Source organism: Manis pentadactyla, chromosome X (genome assembly GCF_030020395.1).
Source record: "Manis pentadactyla isolate mManPen7 chromosome X, mManPen7.hap1, whole genome shotgun sequence".
In the NCBI taxonomy this organism is placed as follows: Eukaryota; Metazoa; Chordata; class Mammalia; order Pholidota; family Manidae; genus Manis; species Manis pentadactyla.
The window spans coordinates 138,403,524-138,428,412 of record NC_080038.1 but is presented as its reverse complement, the minus strand read 5'-3'; the positions used below and the strand labels follow the sequence as shown (position 1 = coordinate 138,428,412).

At 38.9% G+C, this 24,889-nt stretch overlaps 1 long non-coding RNA gene across 2 annotated transcripts in view; it reads left to right on the top strand.

The window, feature by feature from the left end:
- Positions 1-10,498: 10,498 nt before the first annotated feature.
- The window catches only part of LOC118910066 (uncharacterized), a 106,819-nt gene continuing 92,428 nt past the window's right edge, over positions 10,499-24,889 (top strand). For both annotated transcript variants that reach the window (XR_005023823.2, XR_008995217.1), the window contains exons 1-3: positions 10,499-10,758; positions 15,682-15,917; positions 17,005-17,064. This is a non-coding gene — a long non-coding RNA (uncharacterized LOC118910066). The remainder of the gene's footprint in view (positions 10,759-15,681; positions 15,918-17,004; positions 17,065-24,889) is intronic.

Genomic DNA, 24,889 nt, shown 5'->3' with positions numbered 1-24,889 from the left:
TAAGCGATTTCTGAGTAACACAGTTCTTGCATGTGCACATGGGCAGGCTATTTATAATTATATATTCAGAAACATTGCTGGCTTTATTAATATCCTTATTTGTGCAAAATATCCACTGTGCTGTTTGTTGCAGACTATGGCAGCTGCCTGGGCACATCATATTATTACTAACTGGGAACAGTTAATGCTGTTTCCTTTCTGTCTTTACCTCATCTCTGATTGTGTCATCTTTTCATGTAGTTGTTTAATGGGTGCTATAAACGACCACAAAACATGGAGCTAAAAGGCTATTCAAAGGCAGAAATAATGAGATAGTCATGCTGAAAAAAGGAGACAGTTTACTGAGAAGGGTGGTGTGTCCTTAGCCAAAGGGAACACAGAAAAAGGCAATAGCTTGTATACAGATTAGATGAAGAACATGGTATCAAGGATAAAAACTGACGTTTTATTTTGATCCAGTGGAAACATGTAAAATATGGCATGCATAAATTTTAATTAGCTTTGTAAACAAGTCTAACATGTTTGCTGGGCCTCAGAAAAGCGTTTAGCAGTCTGCCTTTCCACAAGAGACTACACTGACAGTTAGATAAAATGAAAAAGAGCAGACTTTTTTCCTTTTGTTAACATAAAATTTTCAAATAGGTGGGTAGCTATTTCAAGGGGTGTCCTGAATGCATACATACACACACACACACACACACACACACACACACACACACATACACACACATGCAATGATGAGCAATACAGAACTTTCTGTGAGGGCTGTTGCATAGGTAATTACAGTATAAGAGAATGTCACATCTGTGCAAGTTTTAAATGTACAGCTTAACTGAAAGCTGCTTTATACTGACTTTTCTAAGTTTCTTTGTTAGGGGAAAACTTCCTGGTATAATGATTATCAAAGATGTGCACATTAGTGTACTTTGCTTAATTAATTAAAATGACAGTTAATTCTCTGGTGTAGTGACTTTGTAAACATATGTCTGTGTGCTATTCTCTATTGATTAGTTCATGTTGCTAAAGGGCTTAGAGATCCCTGATTGCAGTGCTTGTAGGGAAATAGAGAAAGAAAACTAAAATTTGCTTGAGTTTTTATAATTTTATTCTTAGATGAGGAGAAAGTCAGAAATTTTATCTAGGATGAATTTCAAAAATGTGCGTATACTTCTTAGATGATACAAATATTGTCCAGTTACTGTGTAGTTTATAGTTTGCCTGAGAATGTTGTTTCATCACCTTCTCCACACCTATCCAGAGGTGGATACTTAGAAAATACAAACAAGAAAAAAAGGTACAGTCAGTAATTTTAAGATGTGAGGTGTTTTCAGGAATACTGTCCCTTTTGAACCAAAGGTTTCAAAGAGTTCAGACACAGACAAATTCCTAAATATAGAAATGCAACACAGAGGACATGCCTTTAATACCAGTAATTATAGTTGAAAGGACATTGTAGACTTTGGTTCTATGATGCTATTGAATGTGTGGAAATTTTTAAATCTGCTTCCATGATTTTGATTATCTTGGCAGGTATGTTGGTTTGGTTGGAATAGTGGTTGGCCAAGACCTGAGTAGTGTTTCTCTTAATCAAGTACACATCCAAACCTTTGGAGACCAACAACCTGTGTTTAAATTCCACCTCTGCTTCTGCCTTGCAGGGTGACCTGAGCAGGCATGGTGCCTCTCTCAGTGTGTAACACTAGGGACAGTCAGTAAGGTGGGGGTCACACAAAAACCCTTGACAATTGTGAAGTGGTACACATATGTGAAGAGAGATCTTGAAATGAGGGATTCCTAAACTCACTTCTTAAAATAAGGAAATTATACAAAACAAGGATGTTAGTGAGAAAGTAACAATTTAAATTGTATGATAGAACCAAGATTAGAAAGTTATTTATGATTCTGGTTAGAATTATATGATGTCAGATATTCAAATGAGAACTTAAAAACACTCCATCTTTTCCTTAGATTTTTCCAAATAGTTGGATATATGTATATACCAGGGTTTCTCAACCTCAGTACTATTGACATTTTAGACCAGATAATTATTTGTTGTGGGGGCCATAGCATGCCTTGTGGGAGGTTTGGCAGCATCCCTGGCCTGTTCTACCACAATCCAGTAGCACCAGTATGCCATATATAGACACACTCACATGTGTATGCACACACACATATATACAGATGTGGTATATGTATATGTATGTGTGTATAAACACCTTACAGTTCTTTAACACTTTAACAAGTTGAAGGAACGTAATAATGTACATTGTGACTTAGCAACAGAAGGAGAGCAATATCCTGGGCTCCCTGATGCTCTGTTTTGGGTCTGCTACACCCTGCAGTCTGCCACCTCTTCTGCCCCAGGTGCTATCAGTGGAGGCAGGCAATGCACATGGATGCTGCTCTTTATGAAGAGATAGATTTTCCTTCATGACCCAGGGCACAGTCATGGGTTGAAACCAGAGTCTCTGAAACAATATCCCCTTGTTGTAGTCATGCACCCTGAACTAGTTTATTATAGTTGATTTAAAAAATTACTGGCTGTGGCCTACTAAACTGATTTCGTGAGTGACTAATAGGTTGAATCTCACAGCATAAAACACACTGGTATGCTGGATCAGGCAGGGGAGGAAGGAAAGATGGGACAGAACAAAGAAAGGAGACGGCAAAGAGAAAGGGGAAGAACAGAAAGAAATAGAGAATAAAAGAGGAGCTATGTGTGGTACAAAGTTATAGGCAAACTTTTGTTGCTCGGCCAATTGTAGCAAGTGTCACTTAGCCATGGTACCTGCTCGCTAAGGCCTCTAGATCTCCCTCCTGGTTGACTGAGTCGAGTGATTCATCATTAACAACCATATTTAACCTTACTGGACTTGGGAGTGAACATACATGGCGAAAGCTGCAGATTGTACAGATAAGGCTTAGGACAGTGTTAATGAGTATTTAATTTATCCTGACATATCCCATCCCATTAATCTCTCTGAAACTGGAAATTGTATTTTTGTTTGGAGTTACAACTTAATGCATTCAGGAGGATACCAAATTTGTTGAGTTTGACATTGTACATTATTGGAATGGTGTAATGCAGTTGAACCTCTGTACTAAGTTATGTTGATTTTATTTATGTATTTATGTTTGGCTAGTACAAATATATGCTAAAGTATGTGCTGTGGTAGAGGGTTTAATGCTGACTCTGCTGGAACATTAAAAAATGTCTGCAAGAAAGATGCCCAGTTCAAAAGAGTTACAGCCAGATGAGCAGCTCCTAAGGATTTGCATTAAGTATTTCTGATTTTTTTAAAAAAGTCATCATTTGTGAAGAGGACTAGGCTATTAATATTCAAAATAGCAAGGATGACATACTTCAGATCTATCCTGAAGTTGTGACTTGCACAAAGTGAAGCAGGGTTTAAAAATTGTGGGTTCAGGGTGGAGGTGAAAGTAAATAAAATCATTTCCAACTAATAGCTGGATGCAGCATTCAATCATCATTGCAAATCAATGAGAGGAGAATGGATTTTTTTTCTACCTTGAATCTTGATGATTTATTATTCAGATGTGATATCAGTTCTTGTTTTTTACCTTCCACTTTTCATCTTCGAGGACATTTCCTCAATGACATTACAATGACAGCTGGCACACACCTCTATTCACCTGATTACTGCAGGTGAGGTCACCTCTAAGTCAAATGTAATGGCCCCAGGACATATGTCAAACAGCTTTTGCAACTGTCTATGGTGGTGCTATGGTTCCTAGGCAAACTGTAATGAAAAAAAAAAGAACAAAAGTCTTCAAATTTCATGATACTTTTTACAACCTTAAATATTGCTGAAGTTCTCTCAGAAAAAATAGCCTGAAGTCTATGTGGTGTGGAAGAACCATATGGAGTTTCTCGAAAGCATCACTTTGGGGCAACTCCAAGATATGATAACAAAACTGGAGGCAAAATCATCAGCAGATTTGTCCCCTACCTTGGGCATCACCGCAGCAACTCAAGTACTATAGTAGGGTCAGTGTCACTTTATTAATATTTTCAAAGAAAGCAAAAGCAAGCTTATTTTTGCTATGCATCATTGCTTCAGAATAATGAATTCAGTATGCTGACCTCTTAGCCCTTTATACATAGATTTAGTTGGTACAGGTCAGGAAGTGGCACTATTTGAATTAGACAACTTATTTGCCATCATTTAAATATATTTGAATTTGTTTTAATGCATTTTTCAGTAGAAATACTAATACTTAAGAAGATGTGTATAGTGCTACTAAATGATGAATGCTGGTTATTATTTGCAGTAAGAGAGGATAATTGTCAAATTAGAATTGATATTCTGCTCACAATTTTAATAAAATATAATCACTTAACCTAAGATAACTCCTATTGAAATAGTACATAACAATTTTGGATAAGCCTGAGTTCCTGCTCTAAGTTCTGCTTGCTTGGAATTCAAAATATGATTTACTCAAGTGTCTGAACAGACCTTCTATGATTTTCACTGACAACACTGGGGTACTTTAGGCAACAATAAAATTGTTCATTTGGTACCCCTGCTCTGGCCACTGGCCAAATGTAGTCTTGTGCTGTAGTGATGATATTGATTACAGGCCACGTGGCTTCATCATGTTGTGTTTCTCCACTGATTTTTAAGTGAGTGATTTGTCTAAAATTGAGTCCTAGAATGCTAGTGAACGATAATACCTATATAGAGTTAAATTATCCAAATTCTTGATTCATTTTCAATATTAATATGTAACAGTATCTTAAATGCTTTTTAAAAACTACTATGGTATAGTAATATAACAAAGAATTCCATGTAGAAATATCTCAGAACACAGGGGTGTGGAGCAAGTGATCTACAATTAAACCGCAGATTTACAAAGCTGCTTTCACGCATGCTCAATTGTTATCTTTCATTGAAATACCAAAGTAATTAGTCAGCTTTAAGAATTTTCTACTTGCAAAATGTCAGTGATTATTTTGGGTAGAGATGTTGACCTGAAAGCACTTGAAAGCCTAAGAATTTGTGTTTTGTGTATCTTCTTTCCCTGCTTCTCTACCTCCCGGCCTTTTTTCTTTTCCTGTTAACTTAGGAAGTCCTTCATTCACAGGTGTTTCGTTGTCACAGGCTGGCAGTTTGTATCCTGAGGAAATGATTACTCGAAATGGACCAATACCACGTAGGTGTTTCTGCAAGAAAGATGCCATTGTGATTGCTATTTTTACTGAATTTTCTGCAGACTAGTAGAATGGTAGAGCTGAAAGGGGTTTAAATAAGGTGTACCTTACTGTGCGATTTGTGGGAACCTCCAGAATCCACGTCCCCTGGGCCCTTGGTAAGCAGGCAGGTTTCTGGGCCCCACCCCAGATTCACTGAATGGAATTTCCCAGAGGTGGAGTCTGGGAACGGCACTTTTGTAGACTCTCAAGAGAAGCTAATAAAAATTGCAGGGCCAGTTCTAGTCCAATATCTTCATTCTGTAGATGGGGAAATTAAGGCTCAGAGAGATGAGGTGACTTATTCAGACTCACACAGGCAGAGCCAAGAGTAAAAGTTCTCCCAACTCATGTAAATGCCTCTGCTTAGTTGCTGATGTTTTGATACTTTAGTTTTATAATTGTATTTTTTCATTGACAATCAGCATTAAAATTTAACGCAGCACAATACAATCTGCTTATGAACCATGCTACAATATGCCCATAAAAAGTGGCTTGTGGTCAGCCACATGAAGTGATAACTTTTTATTTTCGAGCTCTGTGACTAAAAGTTTATTGCTATTTATTTGTGCTTTGGGCGATAAACTACATAAAATGGAATAAAATCCTTGGTAAATACTTACTGAATTTTTAAAAATGAGTACAGACCTTGGTACTGAGTTAGAAAAGATTTACTGATATTGGTGCATAGATGCTAAAATGTCAAATTTAATGGAATCTGGAGTAACTTACTTTTCATGTTATCATTTACTAGGTCTACTGAATAATATTGAGGATACTTCAGGTCCATACTGTTTTTTTTTTTTCATTTTGCTTTCTTCATTTCAAAATTTTGAATAATACTATATAAACCCTTTAGAATTGGCTTTCTAAGTGTGGGGGCTGAGGATGCTATGAGAGGGCTTGAAGCTCTCTTGACCTATAAGTGTCAACTTAAGGAAAATTTCTGCTAGAAACTTTGATGATAAAATAGAACATCTAATTAACATTTAGAAAAGGAAGATATATATCCATTTCAAGTAGCCTGACCTGGATTTCAGCAGCAGGATCTCTTCTTGACACATTTGTAACTCATTTTAATTGCTAATAGGTTCTGTGTGTACACACCCAAGGCAGAATGGGACTTAACCTCTCAGAGTTACAAAGGTGAATTAACTTAAACAATAAATTTTTGTGGAGAGACATTTCATTTGGCATGATCTAATACTGCATCAAGTGCATGTGACTGACCAGCAGCAACTATTCAAGGAAGTTGAAAGGACTAGTGCCATTTTCATGCTCCATCTACATGACTGTAACTATTTTCAAGAGAAAGCAGGTGATTTCATGGGCATGAAGTATGGAGAGTAGAAAGTGTGTGGGCTTTGGTGTCATAGAGACCTAGGTTTGACTCCCAGCTCAGCCATCTAACCAAGAGTATGAGTATGGGCAAGTTACTTAAGCGCTCTGAATCTCATTTTCCTCCTTTGTAAAGTCTGGGTAATTATGTTGACTCTGTGAGGGTTGTTGTGAGAAATTAGATAGAAAACAGATAAAATGTTTCATACTGTGATTGATACTTACGAGGTAAAGAAGGAACCATGTTCTCCTCCCAGTGTCCTTAGCTTGGTCCATAGAGTAGGGAATACCATCCTTATTGGAAATGTGTTCTCTTTTTCTTTCTCCCAATCTCAAAAGAGAAATGACCTTGCCAGTGACTTTGGGCCATCTACCCTCAGAATATGCCTACTACTGTCTGGGACTAGGTGGCTAAATTCAATTCTGAAGTCTTCACTGGGAAGTCCAACTCTGACCAGATAGCTAACCCGATTATTGAATTCAAGGTTAATAGTAGGAAGCTGGCATTTTGATTTCCATCTGTGATACTTTCATCTACTTTTCAATTAGTTGCAGTTATCACTGCCAAATCCCTTACAGTAGACAATCAAATTGTAGCTACTGTTATAGGAGCTTTTGATGGGAGCCTCATTCTTCCTGTAGCAATTTGATCTACTCCAAATGCAAAATGTCTATAACCTAGTGAACTCCATTTGGGACATTGCCTATACTTGTTATTAGTTAATTGGAAGAAAAAAAATTACCATCAGTATCCTTTACGTGAGTAACATGATTTGACTCTGTTTGTCAAAGTTGAAATTTGTTTTATAGCTTCAAAGCAAGAGGAAACGCTGTGCTTGGTGCTTCCTCAAGGTCATTTCTTGTCATACATAGTATACATTCTTCTCAAACTCAGAAAATGTCTGTCCTATCTAAAGTAAGTGGATTTAGAGGTATTATGAAGTAATAATCTTTATCATAGCAAGACCAATTCTCCTAATGTAGCTTCTCCTCATTTGTGAGATTGTGTGTGTGAATTTAATTGTCACTTATACTTAGTGACATGAATAAAGGCAATGGCGAACAAAAATGTATGGACACATTACAAAATGGTCACCACAGTGTGTATAAATGTCGAATCACTATGTGGTACACCTGAAACGATTATAATATTATGCCAATTATACTTCAATAAAAAAAATGTAACAGGTATGGATTCAAGGGAAAATACTAGTGGTAGAAACCTTCCTCCTGGTGGGTCAAAAGTTTTTTATTACCTTTTTACTTGGGAGTTCAAAGAATGAAGGATTGAAAAAGAGGAGAGAGAGAGAGGATAGGAAAGTAGTATGGTATATATAGCAAACACTTTTGTTCCCACCACCCAAATTGATGTTAAAAAGACCTACAGCAAATACAAAGAAGATTCTTAATATAAAAATAAGCATGTGAAGATTTAGGTGAAGCTGGCTTTGTAACCCATGCCCCATTCCATTCCTTTCACCCCTGTCCAAAGCCAGGCACCCTGGTGTGTAGTTCCAGTCCCTCTTGTACATTTACATATATGTTTATTTATCCATGGACACTATATTGGCTTGTTTTGTGAGAAAACACTGTGTTATTCTTTATTTTTTTAATTTAACATTTCTTTTAGATCTTTCCATGTTGATGCATAGAAATCTAATTCATTCAGCTTAACTACTATATAGTAGACATTACACAAATATATCAAATTATATTTATCCACTCCACAATTGATAGACATCTATTTCACCAATACAAGCAAGCCACATCCTTGTCATAAACACCTTTTCTTATTGTAAGATAAATTCTAGCCGAAATAAGCAGGCAAAGAGAGGCAACAAAGGGCCAGGTAATTTATTTAAATACCCCCGGGTGATGTTCTCGCGGCCTGGGTACTACAAGCCGGAGAAGTCACGCCCAGTTAGGGAGGTGGGGCGCTTATAAGGGATTAGGAGAGGGGGGAGTGGGCAAGCTATCCTAAGGGGTGTTGAGAGGTATGATTGGCTAAAGGTGACATAATAGTCAACTAGAAACTTTTTGCCTTCCAAGAGGGAGGAGGCTGACATCCGGGTCTTAGTTGGCACATCAGGATGGAATTCAGGGAGAGCTGTCCCCTTTTTATATAAGGCATGGACCTTGGGGTCTGATCTGTTCTTCCCCTATGGCATCTCTCTGTTCTGTTTGCATGTCCTTGTTTTTCCTTTCTCCAGCCTAACACTTGTCACTTTGTCTTTAGCGTTTTGAGTAGGTGCTCATTTCTCTTCTATAGTGCAGACTCGTATTTATTTTTTTCCATGACATCTAACAGTATTTATAACAGTGATTTCGTTATTTTATTCAGATTTACTTTTTTAAATGGCTACCTCCTCACAGGATGGGAAGGTTTGTTTTGTATACAGGAACTATTTGTCATTGCTCTTCAACAATGTGTGTATATCAGTGGCTGACATGTAGCATATACTCAATATTTGTTGAATAAATTAATGAAATGAAAACAATAAATGAAAAACTTTCCTTATGGTAAATTCTCTGCCAGGAAACTCCTCAGTCCTTCACACAAACAGACTTTCGGCAAACCTGCTCCATGAGTTAGCTAAAAATACCCAGACCCATCTGGTTCTCCATGGTAAATGTGACTTGGGGTTAGGCTCAGATTTCTGCTTTGTGTGGTGTATCTACCAAGAAACCAGATCCCATATGGACATGTCATTTCCCTGAATCCTAGAGTCACTGGTAATAGAAGTGACTGCCATTCTTTTTGAATATAAAGTTGTCCTCAGAAGTCTTAAGGAAAAGCTACTGCAGTGGATATTGCTAGAGCCTTTCAGTTTCTGTTCTCCATTGCTCGCTTAGTCAAAGAAGCCCAATTTTTATTCCAGCACACTGCCTCCCAGAATAAAAACCATCATGACCCAACTTCTTGGCAGCCAGGCATGACTGTGGGACTAAGTTGTCGCCAATGAGAGTGGAAGTGTCACTTGGGACTTCTGGGAAGTCTTGAAAGGGAAGATGAATCCCCTTATTCTGCCCACTTTGATTCTGTTCCTACAGTCATCTCAGACCAGAAAACCTAAGGTTCTCTAAGACTGTGGAACAGATTCCTAGAAGGTGCTTAGGTCCCTAAGGATCATGTGGAACCATCATACCAGCTCTTGTTTACCTGTGGGGAAATTAAACCTCTATATTCAGGTGACACTAATCCAAAAAGATATATTTAGCTAAAGCAATACTGTCCTAAGAATCTTGCCATTTAAGAATAAATATATCTTGGCACAGGAGCCACTTAATAGCTGTGTAAACCTGAGCAACTCATTCACAGGGCTTTAATTTTTTTTCTTCTACAAAACAACAGGATAAGCTTAAGACTATATATCTAAGATCTTTGCCAGAGAATTCTGTGACCATATCTAAATACAATCACTCTGGATTGTTGAACTAGCATTAGTAAGAAATGAAGCCTGTTTTTACAGTTTGTCCAAAGCTCATTAACTGGACTTATTTTTATTTTTTGATCGTCTGAATGCAGGCTAGGCTGAAATTTATCTTTGTACTATCTAAAAAAATATCCCTCAACAGATCTGCAAGGTAATTGTTGGCTTACTTTAGAAATCAGCTGCTTTCTAATGAAAATTGGCAGATTCCTTTTTGCACAGAAACAGTTAATGTACTAATTATAAATGAATTTTAAAAATCCATTTACTAAAATGGTCTGGCAAGACCTTATTAATGTTACTTATATTGTAGTGAGGTGGCCCAAGACTACACCTCAATATTTCTGACTCCTTGATGACTGTCAGGCAGCAGGGCTAAAACTGCTTTTCAAAAATTGCAGGAAAGTTGCTTCCTGAGGCTGGAAAAGTGAAAGTGGGAATGTGCCCTGGGAGTAGGTAGTCATTCTCTTTGTTCTGGCAGGGATTAATTGTGAGCTTTATTGACATGCAGAAGTAAGCTAAGTACTTATTCTTTTTCCTCTGATATTGGAAGTCATCTAAGTGTAAATAATCATGCCAATTTATTCTAATAATGCAAAAGTTTACTTTTGGTGGGGGAATGGAGAGATGGGAATTCAGGCCCTCCAGGATAGTTAAGGATTTTCCCTTTCTTCTGGTGTGCTCTGGGACAAAAGCAGAACAGCCTTGGAACTGGGGAAAGAGAGATGGTAGGAGAAGAAACTGGCAGCTGGCCTGCAAGAGATCCTCCAGATTGAGGTATGTCCTGTGGATTTGGGGAGCAATGATGTCTGATACTAAACTAAGTTCTCCTTGTCTGCACTGTAATATTCTTACTAAATTCTCAAGTTTCCTGCACACTGTGTTAACCACCACAACCTGGCTTCAGATTTGTGTTAGTGATACCTTGGAGAGGGGAGGAAAGCGCTTTGCTCCTGTAGTCAAGTCAGACAGAGATTTTTGAGAACAGGAATATCTTGGCTTGATGGCAACTGGATGGACCAAAGTCAGCATTAATCCGGAGAAACTAGAGTCAGCAATTTGGAGTCAAATGTCACAAGGAAGAAACAGGAGAGATGTTTAGTCCCCAGGAATCACTTGAAATACATGGGAGGACTCTGTATTACTTACTCATGCTCACCAAAGATGAGGTCTCAAGTTATTTTATGTAGATATTCAAGAAAGGTGATTCCTAGAAGGCTAGAAAACTTGGGGCACTAGGTTTCCGTAATAGTACAACTGCTATTTGTACTGAATGCCTATTCCAGTCCCTGTGTAAGACACTTGATACATAGGATCTCACTTATTGCTCATACTACTTGAAAGGCAGCATTATCTTCATTACCAGAAGAAGCAAATGCTGAGAAATGTTTTAACTGGAAATTTGCCTTATTCTATGGTCTTGTAATGAAGGCATAGTTCTTTACCTTTTCTCACTAGGTCATACTGGTCTTCCTTATAGTTAATATGAATTGGTAACATTTTGGTAGTCACATTACAACCTTCATGAATTACTGATCAATATGGTTCATTTCTAGGAAGAACATGGACATATTTTGGCAATACCAGAGTATTTAAAAAAATAACTTTTATTTTTACGATTAAAATATGTAATGTAAGAGTCTTTCCAGCTTATAGTTAGACTAAACTTTTATTTTTTTATAATTGTATATTTTGTTTTGAATCATGTGCAAAATAACAATGAGAATATTGTATTTAATATTCTAGTATTAAATAACTAAAAGTTACTGTCATTTACTAATGAGCTTCATGATTCAAATTTTATTGCCATGTTCTAGAATGAGTAGAGTTTGTTGCTATTACAGTATACTGTATGCAGACTTACTAATGAAAAAATGCAGCAAAATAAAAGGCTACATTAGTAATGGATAATAAAGTCAGAGAAGCTCTTAATGGTGAGCAATATTACAGTTGCTGACTTCGCTGCTTTTCTTAAATGTATTATTATTTTTTATTGCTTTACTGCTATTTTACTATGGAGGGTTTAACACTTATTTCTTCTTTTTTCTTCCTGAACCAGCTAGATAGTTAAAGATTATATACAGAAAGGCACTTAAGTGGAAGTGGAAATGCCTGGAAGTAAAGGTTGATTAGCCTTTCCTAAAATTAGGAGAGCCATTAAAAATTTATAAATTTATAGCCATTCAAAAAACAGTGGTTTGATTACAAAAGAAGAGTAGAATGTGAGTTTAAGCGAGCTCACGGACGAATCTTGTTGTCATTTTGTCATATGCACACTGGCACAGAATTGAGCTAGTGACTTGGCACGATCCGAAAAAGGGATAGCTATAGTATCCTTATCATTCTCCTGCCACCGGTATCTTCTAACTCTCCATTAAATAATTTCTTAGGAAGCCCCTGGAATTTTATTTTCAGTGTAAGGTGACACTGTAGCCCACCAAGTCCATGAGAATTCAAGTGGAAGAGAAGCTGCCTGGAAACAAGATGGGTCATAGTATGGACAAAGTTTAAATTAGAGGTGCAGTCATAGAGAGCTGGTGGGAGCATAGGTTCGGGCAGAAATGAAACCAAAATCTTGTTCTTAGGCAGGAGGTGAAGCAGTTTCAAATGACTTGGCAGATTGAGGATGATCCCAAAGAAAAGTTGGGGCAAGCTCAGTAGTCAGGAAACTCACACTGAACAAGAGGCAGGAATAGAGCAGGACGGTAGTCAGGCTTTGGGGTTAGGGGTTCCAAGGGGACTGGTTTCTAATGAGTCTTGTGGCTGCTCCAGGAGTTTCAGCAAGGTCAGCACTGCAGGATGTAAATGGTCAAAGCCTCTTAGGAGGGATTGTCCCTAATCTCCAGGGAAGTAACTGATCTCTGTCCTCTGAGAAGCCCCCAGTGCCCATTGTATATGATGACACCACATTCTCTGGGTGTATTATGGGCTGGGCGTGGTTTGTGTACTACCTGGGTACTAATTCCATCTCCATGTTTTTGGCATCCGCTTCTTTACAAATTCAGCCCAGGATTCTAATTTCCTCCTCTCTCTCAGGTCCTGACAGCTAGACGTTTGGTGGTTTTTCAAGATGCTATGGTACTTGAGCCTAGTGACACGTTAACTATAAAAGAAATGTATAAGCAGTAACTCTAGTCATTGTCTCTGCCTTCTCCATCTCGAACTCAAGGCCTTATTCAAATGTCAATAAATATTTATAGAATGTCTTTTAGATAAAGTGATGTGCATTCGGCACTGAGGATACAAAAAGGCACATGTAATATAGCAGTTTCCACTGAGGACTGTTCAATCTTGGAGAAAGACAGAAAATACACCCACAAACATTTCAGTAACAATTCAAGGCAGTATGCAATTAGGTGCCAGATTAATTTGACAGCCAGTAAGCAGCGTGTGGCTTGGTGTTGTCCCAAAGGTTTCATTTAAGAGGGGAAAATCTCTAAGGTTTAAAAAATAAATGGGTAGATTTTTTCCCATGAGATGGGAAAAGAAGGATACTAGAATCTACTTATTCACTTGACAAACATATGTAATGCTTACTATATACCAGACACTATTTTGAGTATATCACAAGTACTACCTTCTTTGTTCTCACCACCACCCCAGAAGATAGACCAAATTGTTAGAAAAGAGAGGCACAGAGATATGAAGAAGCCTGTGCAAGGTCATACAGCTAAGGACTGGGGTGGGGAGTTGGACCTAGAGGGTGTAACTCTAGAATTGCACTGTGCAATCTGCTAGCCTTAGTGGCTATTTACTTGTAAATGTATTTAAATTAAATAGAAGTGAAATACAGTTCCTCTGTTGCACTAACTGTATTTCAAGTGTTCAATAGCCACATATAGCTGGTGGCTACCACAGTGGATAGCACAAATAGAACAATTCCATCATCACAGAACTTTCTGGTGGACAGTGCTAGTGTATTGTCTATGCATTTAACCCTTCCTCTATGTTGTCTCTTGCAGGGGTAACTATATGAACAGGCATGTGGGGGGCAACTATATACTTATGAGTCTTTGCATGGAGAGTTGTCTTGGGCTAGAACAGCAGTAGAAGAAAATTTTGCAAAAATAAGAAGTGGAGGCTGGTTTTCAATGCCGGGGCTTAATCTCTGTATTAGTTTTCTATCACTGTACAGCAAACTACACTAAAATTATAACTCATAGTTTACATGGGTCAGTTTCTTGAGGCTGTGGAACTAAGGCCCTCAGCCCCAGTCTGCCTTCCATTCCCTGTCACATGTTCCTCTATATAACACGGCAGTTTGCTCCTTTAGGATCAACGGGAGAGAATCTGCCACAGCTACTCCTGTCTCTGAAGTGCCTTCAATGCCCAGGGATCACCTGATTAGGTCAGGCCCACCCAGGAAACCTCGTTAATAGGGCCCTTAACATCTACAAAATCCCTTCACCTTTGCCATGAACATAGCATAGTCACTTACTCATGTGAGTGAAACCCCATCATATTTACAGATCGTGAACACATTCAAGGGGAAAAGATTATACAGGGGATGTTTCAGAATTCTGCCACCACAATTCTGTATGTTGTAAGAAAGAAATGAGTTTTCTGAGTATGTAAGTTACAAGGTAGGCCTGTTATGCTTTCAAGAGGCTGTTTATGTCCCCTTTATTATTTGGCCTACAATTAAAATAATAATGTCAAATTAAAACCTTGGTCTTCTGATCCAAACGTTTTGTCTCTTAATACATAGTCTTAGAAAAAATATTTGCATACTCTTGAAACCTAATTATGCTTAAAAATCAAAATGATACCTTTTTGGCATTAAGTTTTTAAGTACAAAAGCAACACATGCTTATTGTTAAAAAAATTATACTGATATGGAAGCACCTTAACTATAAAGGAAAATGTAAAATTTACCCATCTCCCACCTGTTCCCCTTTCCCATTCCCCAGAGATATTCTTTCAGATTCTTTATTGAACATATATAGACACATATATTCCATATGCTTATTTCATTTTTTACACTTATTTTCTGTTTAGCATGGATATAGACATTCTTCTATGTCAATACCTACAGACACTCCTCTGTCTCTCTCTATATCCATATCTATACATATACATATAAAATATACATATATATAAATATATACACAGACACACACACATATACAATCAGGAATGTAAAGATTGAAAGAGGTTATTCTAAAGGAAAAGGTGTTAGAAAGAAGAAATGCTCAGTTACAGCTCTTTATCTTATCCCCGTAATAAATTGTTGTTTGGTGTAACCCTGGTTTTAGCCTCCTTACAACTAGAGAACCCATTTTTAAACTCACCTGAATCTTTAATCTTTGTTTTATGTTAAGAGCTATTTTCAGACCATAATCACAGCTCTGGAGCTTTAAAGCATAGAGGCAATTCGATATCAAAAGGATTTGACTTTGTTCTTTCTAGGGAGACAGACAAAAATGCCTGCTTGAAATAATCAAATGGCAGCAGGGTTGGCTCTTTCTAATCCCTGCTTTCTCCCCGGATAAGGGAGGATGAAGAAGAAATGTTCAAGGAGAAGAGAAATGTAACATCTCTCTGAAGTCTTTCATCTGTAGCCTTTGCTATGCCCTTGGCCTGTTCCAGAGACTCAGTCCCATTTCCGGTTCTAGGAACAGCCCTGTTTCTTAGGCAGGAAAGACTGAAGAAGCCCTGAGCCAGATGTTTTGCTGTAAGTCAGCTTTCCTGTTGTTACAGATCTGGTAACTCAATTCTAAGTCAGCTGCTTGGCTTGTTCCTCATGATTAACGTGTCACCTTGGGACACTTTTGTGAGCGAAAAGGGATGCTATTAAGGAATGACGTGGGAAAGCAGATATGAACCCGGGCTGCCCTGTGCCAACTGGACATTTGACCGCTCCACTTAGGATCAAGCAGAACCCAGCAGCAATGAATGATCACAATCACGGTGCGATTTCATTGAGGGTTTCCAAGGTACTGTACTCAGCACTTTGCTTAGTGTCTCATTCTGTCCTCACAGAGGGTAGCCAGAGAGGTGCTGTTGTCATTTCCATTTTCAAGATTAGAAACCCAAGGCACGGGAAGGTGAAGTCACCTGAGTTCTCTTGGATAAGTTGCCCTGTTCAGAGATGAAGTGCAGGGGCTTGGAGAAGGTGACTGGGAGCATCAGTTAGCTTGGAAACAAGGAGGGGGTGGGCTGGACTGAGGGAATGAGTGACCATAAGGATGAATTCTAGAAGGTATGGAAATACCTTCAGCTGGGATATTTTAAGGCTGGAAGGGTTTTGTAAGTGGACTGGGAGAGTATGAGCTAATAGGATACATTTGTTGTGGCACTCAGTGATTCTTTTCTGTAGAATCACATCAGTGTGGAGATGAGAGCCACCCAGCGCCTCAGGTTCCCTTTGATACCCAGGGATCTCATCTGTGGCATACCCTACCAGCAGCACGGCGCAGTGACAGATAAGGCAACCAACTGCATCAGTAGCTCCCCAGTGCCATCTGCCTGTATCTACACATCTCTGTGTGAGGAGCAAGCCAGCCCTGCAGTTTATGGCACTGATCCTCTGTATCCCTCCCGCTAGCTCTAACCTCTCCATCATCTGTTATTACCTGCTAGATATCCCTTGTGGAAGCCTTGTCTCCTCAAGCAGATGGTGAGCGTTTCAAAGGTAGGGACCAAACCATTTTGGAATCTAAGTGACCGTCACAGTGCTAAGCATAGAGAAATAGTCAACAAGAATTTTGTTTGTATTAGTTTTCTAATGCTACCATAACAAATTACTGCAAACTGGGTTGCTTAAGACAACCCAAATGTATTATCTTACAGAAAGTCGCAAGTCTGAAATGGGGCTCGCTGGGCTAAAATCAAGGTGTCAGCAAGGCTGTGTTCCTTGGGATGGCTTGAGGGGAGAATCCATGTCCTTGCCTTTCCCAGTGCCTAGAGGCTGCCGGCACTCCTTGGCTCATGGTCCCTTTGCCCATTTTCAAAGCCAGCAGTAAACCACCAACAAATCTCACTGACTCTGATCTCTCTGTTGCCTCTCTCTTCCCCTTCTAGGGATGCTTATGATGCCATTGGGCCCGTCCAGATAATCCAGGACTATCTCCCCATCTCAAGGTCAATTCATTTAACAAGCAACCCCTCACTGTGTAACAACACAGCTGCAGGTTCTGGCGACTGGAACACAGACACATTTGGAGGGCCATTATTCTGACAACTGCAGCCCTCCATAAGTGGGAGGGAGGAAGGGGGACAGATGTATGTTTCTCTCTGTATCAGTTTCCTATTGCTCATGGAACATACAACAAATTTAGTGTCTTAAGCAGTACAAATTTATTATTATCTTATAGTTCTATAGGTCAAAAGTCTGAAGTGTGTTTCACTGCACTGAAATCAAGGTGTCAGCTGGGCTGCATTTCTCTGGAGGTGCTAGTGCAGAATCCTGTCCCTGGCCTTTTCCAGCTTCCAGAGGCTTCCCACAGTCCTTGGCTCGTGGCCCCTTCTTCCCTTTTCAAAGCCAGTACTGGGTGGTTGAATCGTGCTCACTGTGCTTCCAGCATCACATCTTCCCACTGTCTCCCTCCCCTGCCCTGCTGTTGTGATCACATTGAAACCACCCAGATAATCCAGGATCATTTCCCCACTTCAGGATCAAGTGGGGCAGAATATAAAAAAACCTTTAAAAACTTTCCAAAAAAGTGTTCAAATATGCACAGAAGTAGAGAGACTGAGAGTACAATAAATCCCCATTTACTCATTCCCCAGGTTTGGACTAAGTTCATTTTTGAGGCTTATTCTGTGAGTGGTTGGAATGTTATTTCATATAATAAATACTAATCAACTTTATTTCTAAATCATTTCCATTTCTTATTATATAAACATTGAGATTACAAAGCACTGTTTAAAAGTTATTTTGAAGGCTTTATTTAACATTCATATGAATTATAAGTGATATAAAATAATACTTCTAAATACCCTTAATGTATATTATTGTATTTAAAACTCATGAAAGGTAAAGACACAAAAAACTTAATATTCTGACATCCCTATTTATGAAAGAATACCTCTGAAAACAGGTTTCTAGGGAATTTTGTCAGAGCTTACAATTTTGAAGTCCATGATCTATTGGAAATCTATCTATCTATATATATATAAACCCCATGTTGGGAATGTAGCTTATATTTTAAGACAATCTACATTATCTTTTTCTAGCCTTATTGAGAACAATTGACATATAACATTGTGTGAAGTTGAGATATACAAAGTGGTGATTTGATAAATGTGTATTTTGCAAAATTGATAATCTGTTGAACCCAAGTACACATGATTTTAAAGTAGAAAATGCTCTAATTGTATGTACTTTCACTAGAATTTATAAAATATATAGTGTAGAAAGTGTTTCTCTAGAAAACTGTTATGAAATGTCCAGATGTTGTTTTTCATTTGTGCTATCACCTTACCTTTATTCTCAGAGCCTTGTTAGACTTAACAATATCCAAAATTCCAGCCTAGGGAGGTATTCTGACCTGTGTTCAGGCTCCTGCTGTCAGTGTTTGTGACAGTAGATCTGACTTCATCTATTACGTAGGTATACGTGCTTGTATTAGTCAAGCTGATGCTCACTGGGTAGTAGCATGCCACCTTGCACTTGTAGTATCTTAGCCTAATTTGGGTTTATTTCTCACTTGCACAAAATATGATGTGGATATTCTTGGTTAGGAGGCTCTCTTGGGCAGCCCTACTGCCAGCCATGAACTTGGGGATCGGGCTTCTTGTATGATCCTTGATTGCTTCACCTCTACCCATGCAAATGGGAGCAAGAGGGAGAATGTGGAAGACTGCTTGAGGGAAGTTTAAGGCCCAGGCCTGGAAGTGGTGTATATCACTTGCAACACTTCTGTTGGCCAGATGTGGTTCACGTGGTCCCACCTACATGTAAGAGTGGACTGGAAAATGTAGTCTTGTGTGCCCTGTAGAAAAATGAAACTATGTGGTAAACACATAGTATTTGTCTCTGTCACAGTTTGTGAAGAGGGTTTTCAGATCTTAGATGTGGAAGAGACCTTCAGGTTCAGGAACTTATTTTACAGAAATGGAAACTGATGCACAGTTGTGAGGGAAGCTTTGCACAAGACTGTAGAGAAAGTGCCAGGCCCATACTCTAACACTGAGTATTCAGATAGCAGTTACGGTTAGTTCAGACCCTTCCTAGCATCATCTGGACCAATCTCCTACATAGTGGAAAATGGAAACTTGTCAGCCGCATGCCGGACATCCCTCTCATGAGAAGTGGATTTCTTTTAGTTAAAGAATAATGAGAGGTACAAATTTATAGATGCCAAGATAAATGTATATGTCATTTCTTAATATTTTAACATAAGTTTTATCTTTCAAGTCATGGACTAGTGGGGCAATATCTTATTTTTGGTGCTGAAAGTTTTCTTGCTCATTAATGAGTTTTGTTCACATTAAGTAACATTTTTCAAAAATGTATATGAGATAAAAAACTAGAATACTTAATATTCTTACTTATTATACTTTAATACCTTGCCTGAGAGTTCAGAGAGAAAATGGCATTTGTGTCCTGCATATACCAATATTTCTAAACCTTTCCATTAGTATTCACATTAGAGATAAGTGAATGAAAATAAAAATTATCTGGAAATTAAAATGTTTTTGCATTAAATTTGAGGTTTTCACTTTCTAGAATAGATTATTTCATGATTTCAGCTCTTATAAGCTTGTTATTACCATGTGATTATTAGCAATTCATAATATGTAAGTTATATATGCGGAAAGGTTTGGTTTTGGGTGTTGGAGTCAGGTAGCAAATGGAGAATGAAGAAAAATAAACACGAGTTCTGTGAGATTATTTCTTTCCCTACTGAGGGTGCTTCATAGCTCTCTCCGTGGCTACACTGGAAGGAATACTGTTGCTACATGCCTACATTCTATTAGCTCTGGGCCAACTTCTGCATGTTAAAGTTGAAAATTTCTTGGACTGCTTGGTTTTCCCAGCTTTTGTCAAAACTCTTCCTGTGGCTATGTTCCTCCATTGTAGGCTATTGTTTGTCTGAGCTACATTGATAGAAATGTGGTACACACATTGTAAACCATATCTAGGGCATCACAGCCATTCTAGAAAGCTAGACATTTACCATAGTATCAACACCACCAACAACAAAATGACAATGACACCTGACAATTTTATTGAGTTGTTATGTGCCAGTCATTGACCATGTGCCAGTTACTGTCCTAAGCCATTTATATATATTAGGTCATTTAATTCTGGAAACAAGAGTCCATATCACTCTTATGTTTCTTTTTAATGACAAATACCTTCCCAGAAGCCTCCAGCAGCTTTCCCCTATTTTCAGAAATACCTCACCAGAAAGACCTCACTCGCCCATGCCAAACCAAGCACTTATCAAGAGGAATGTTTGGCTTAGGAAGTCCAATCAAAACTCATCACGTAAGTATGGGGAAGGCCATTGCAGTTGAAAGGTTGAACAAAACCTAGGTTGGGCTAGCAAGGAAGAAGGGAAAGGTAAGGCTTTTGGGTAGAAAGTCAACAGTGTTTACGATAGCACCCAGGGAGAAAGGAGTAGATAGCGAGAGAATCCAATTTAGAGACATTCTTCAAACACTAAGTATTGAAGTGAAAATAAAACTCTGTTAGTGTTTGTACCATCTAAAAATAATGAACGTCAACCAGAATGGCTGCAAATTTTCTGGGCATCTCTAATTAATTTCTTCTTAATGGTTTGCAGTGTGAACTCCAGGCAAGTTCACATAAGCATTTGGCATTTCTTATCTGACTATGACAATCCAATACTGACACTTTTTAATCCAAGGAACTAGAACTGCCATTCTGTCTCTTAGTCCATCCCAGATGTTCACAGCTTGATCTGCTTTACGCCATCACCAGGGCCCAACAAGTGCAGGAGGATACATTTCCACAACACTGAAAGCCTTTGGAAAGCCCTTTAACTCCAGATAAGAGGGGCAAAGAACCTGATACCCACAGGCATTCACAGACAGCAACATCTGAATTACTTTCTTTTGCCCAGATTTGGGGTACAACCTTCTTCCTTCCCTCCTGGGCATAATACCACCCGGTTAACATCACAGTGATTTTGTCCAAATCTTCCCAGGTATCTGGGACCACTACCAGTTTGCACAACTGTGAGAGTACCTGGGAAATTCATCAATCTTGCAGGCATCTTTTTCTTTCAGACAGATAGACAGATGAAGACAGATTTTTCCATATGTATTTTTTATAGTAGTTGAAATCATGCTCTATACAATTGTTTCCTGATTTTCACCTAGCATCATTCTCAGCTTGTAACTCTTCAATTTTCCATAAATCTTTGTAGACTTCATCTCTGATATGTGAGTCTTGCCTTGAGGCCAATGCTGCGTCTGCCTTCCACCTTCCTGGTCTGCCAGTATTCCCAGATCCCTCTTCCCTTATGAATCCACCTCTCTTGCTTATAGGTGAATAATAAGCATTGTAATGTGTTTCTGCCCTTGGGAGTGACAGCTGACGAGAACCACTTGGTACCGAATAGTGCAATGCTTTCTGTTGTATTCGTTGTGGACACAAGACACTTATCCTAGTGATGTTAAACCATTCTACATTAGAATCACCTTCTCAAGTAATGTTCCAGGAACAGATGAAACTAATTTCATTATTTTGTCATTATTTTTTACTTAAAGAATAATACCCAGATCGGTCATTCACTTTTCCCCACCAGATTTAGCTTCTCATAGTATCTGGATTTTTCTGAAAATTTACCTTCAAAGGATGAAGTGCAGTGAGTGTACAATATGCTTTTGAATGAAGAATGCTGTAGATGGTTTCAACTGACTAGTTTGTTTCAGACAGTGCTAGGGACTGAAATTTACTCACTGTGGAAAGTCCTGCCTAAATCCAGCCCTGCCCCATAAAGCAGTCCCTAATCACTGCTGATAGTGCTAGTTCCCTCTCTGGCCCTGTGGATTGCTCATAAGGCACTTAATTATTTGTATGCAAAGCTTCAAGAAAAAGCAGGGCTAATCATTGCTACCTGACCTAAACATTCAGCCTGTGTACTATTCAGCTCTCCACCTTTATGCTAAGCTGCAGCTGCAGAAGCAGAACTCACAATATATACACCCAAGCACTTCAGAAGCTATTTTATGTAAGTGGATTTCGTAAATAACCACAAGCTCTTCTTATCTATCAAATCTTGACTCCCAGTCTCCCCTGCATTCCCTGGAGAAGTGGGCACTCCCTAGAGGCATGCCAAGAGAAAAAAGGAGAGAAGAAAGCCTTCAGGTTCACTCCTTGGTCTCTTTAACCCTGAACTTCCAGTGTTTGCATGTATCATGACAGGTAAGTCCTGATTACTGAATTCCTTATCTAAAGAAAAAAAAATAGGATTGAGTTTCCGTGCATTGCGCTTTATCTGCATTTCCAGAAATAAAGTGTGCTTCGGGGAACAAAAAAAGGTCATTGGACCACATTCGTTACCAGAAAGATTATAAGAGGAATTCTTGAGCATGCTGCTTTTCAAACTAAATTTTGAGCAAGAATAATAATTTCTCCTTTGTAATATCACATACTTAAAACACACACTTTAACTTCTTGATGGCAAGGAGGAGAAGGGGGCAAGGAGGAGAAGGATAATGGATACTCAGTTACCAGCCACCTGGTCCTGACCCATATGTTCTGCCTATTTGTTAAGGGTGTAGATGTGAACTGTGACATAATGTATGACAGACTCTCCAGGCCAAATCCCAGCCCAGCCATTGCTCAGCCTCTTCTCAGCTTGCCTGCCCAGAGCAGATTTCCTGCAGCACCCCAAATCTAACAGCGCTTTTGAAATTACCTCTCTCTTTGGCTTGGCTTTCACAGATTCCATAGACAAATAGAATGCCCCAGAGTGGCCAAAGGAGGAAGGTCTTATTCTGCACGGGGAAGCAAGGGCCTGGGTGGAGATATTATTGTTTTGTCGTTTGCTTCGCTTTGACTTTTGACTGCTTCATAGGCAGGAGCAGTGTTACTGCAAGCCCTTCTTCCCTCTCAGGCCCTGACATCATCACCAAGACCCCCTCCAGGTGAACTGCCTCCCTTGTTTGGGGAGGACTCTCGGGAGTCTGAACACCTTAGCCCTGGACACCAGCAGGCTGTGCATATTGCTGCAGGAGACTGGAAGACATGGCAGGCTGGCTTGGCTATTCCGAATGCCCTCCTTTCTGTGATTATCATCATATGGCTTCCTCCACTTTTCCCCCTGCTATTTGGGCTAGGGTTTTCAATCTTGTTTCCTCAGTCAATCGCGTTTCATTTGTGTTCTATTTTTCTACCACCGGGGATTACTTCCAAATCTCTAGTCCGTTGCCTACTGCCTTTCTGATTTCTCTGGCTTTAGCTTTTCCTTCCCATCCCCCCACCCGCCAAAATTTTTTCAATAATTTCAAAAGGCCCTTGGGAGGGAAGAGATGTGTGCTCTATCCATCTTCTAAAACTTGAAGGCTAGATTTCTCTTTATCTCTTTTAAAAAATCGTCTTTTAGTGGGAATGTACTTCATGCCTTATCTATCAGACATAAAGAAGTCAACCTTGTTAACTATTCTAGTTTAAGGAGCTTTCTAAGCACTTTGCACAAATTATCAGCTAACCTATCTGATTATATAATCATCATCAGAGCTAATGGCCTTTCCATCAGCCTGATCTTGGAGCTTAGGGGGTGCTCTGTGGGACTTCTTCCTCACTGTGCCAAACACTGATTCCATAGCTTTCTGTGGTGATTGACGCCTCATCTTCTTTGGTAATGTCCTTTCTAAATTTCATAATTACAGAGATAAGCTATTGCATTTAATTTGAGAACAAAAATATCATAATACCATCAATTTTCATACCACTGTTTCATTATTGGTCTGTTGAACACAGGTATGTGGGAACGTCCATGATTACTTAGGTCAAGAGAGAAATTTTAAAGGCCAGCTGAGCTGAAATTTCCCCTTAAAAAAAACCTTGTTTTCCCTCACAATAGTCCAACCGATTTTATCCCCACTTTGACCACTGCCAAAAAAAGTTCTTTTCACAAAATTCTATGAAGTCATTTTCTTTCCATTTCCCCATTCCACTTGGAGTGATTTAAGCTGTGCATGCCCATGGAATTTTTGAGCTATACAATCTGATGCTACTAAATGTAAAGAATATATTGGAAAGTATCAATAATTCATTAAGATGGATCCATGAGGTCTTCTTCACTTGGTATAGCTACTTTTTGTACTTGCATAACAGGGCTGTGCATAAACAGAAAAAACTGCTTACTGCACAGAAATCTTACTTCTTAATTAAAATCACTCCATCTGGAAACACTGGAGTCATCATCAACTTATAAGAGTCACCCACAAATAGGTTCTCTCAAAGCCTTCTCTTCCCTGTCCACTGCCAATGCTCTACTTCAGGACCACCACCTTTCTTGGCTCACCAATTACAATAGGCCCTGACTGGGCCTCCTTGACTCTGACCCCATCCATTCATCACCAAACTATCAGTTTCAAATGGAAAACAACATTCCCTTGCTCATCGTCTCTCAACTGTCAACGCTTTCCTCAGAGGGATACACTTTTTAGCTCTTTTAACTGTTGCTTCTGCTTAATGATAAATTTCTAAATAATTGGTATACATCACTGTTTCTTGATTTATTGGTGTTGTACATTATGCATCTTTACTTTCTGCTGCCCAAACTTAGCCCAGTATGGTTTTTTTCACTCTTTTTGGCTCCTCTCTTGACTGTCTTTGTAAGTTTAAGTAATATGTTAACAATTTTATTGCATATTTGAGTGACTTCAGACAGTGTTTCTGAACTACGCATCTGGTGGGATGATCCTTGGTGGGCCTGCTGCCCAGCTGTGATTCTGGACAATGTCTTCACTGCTTGCTTAG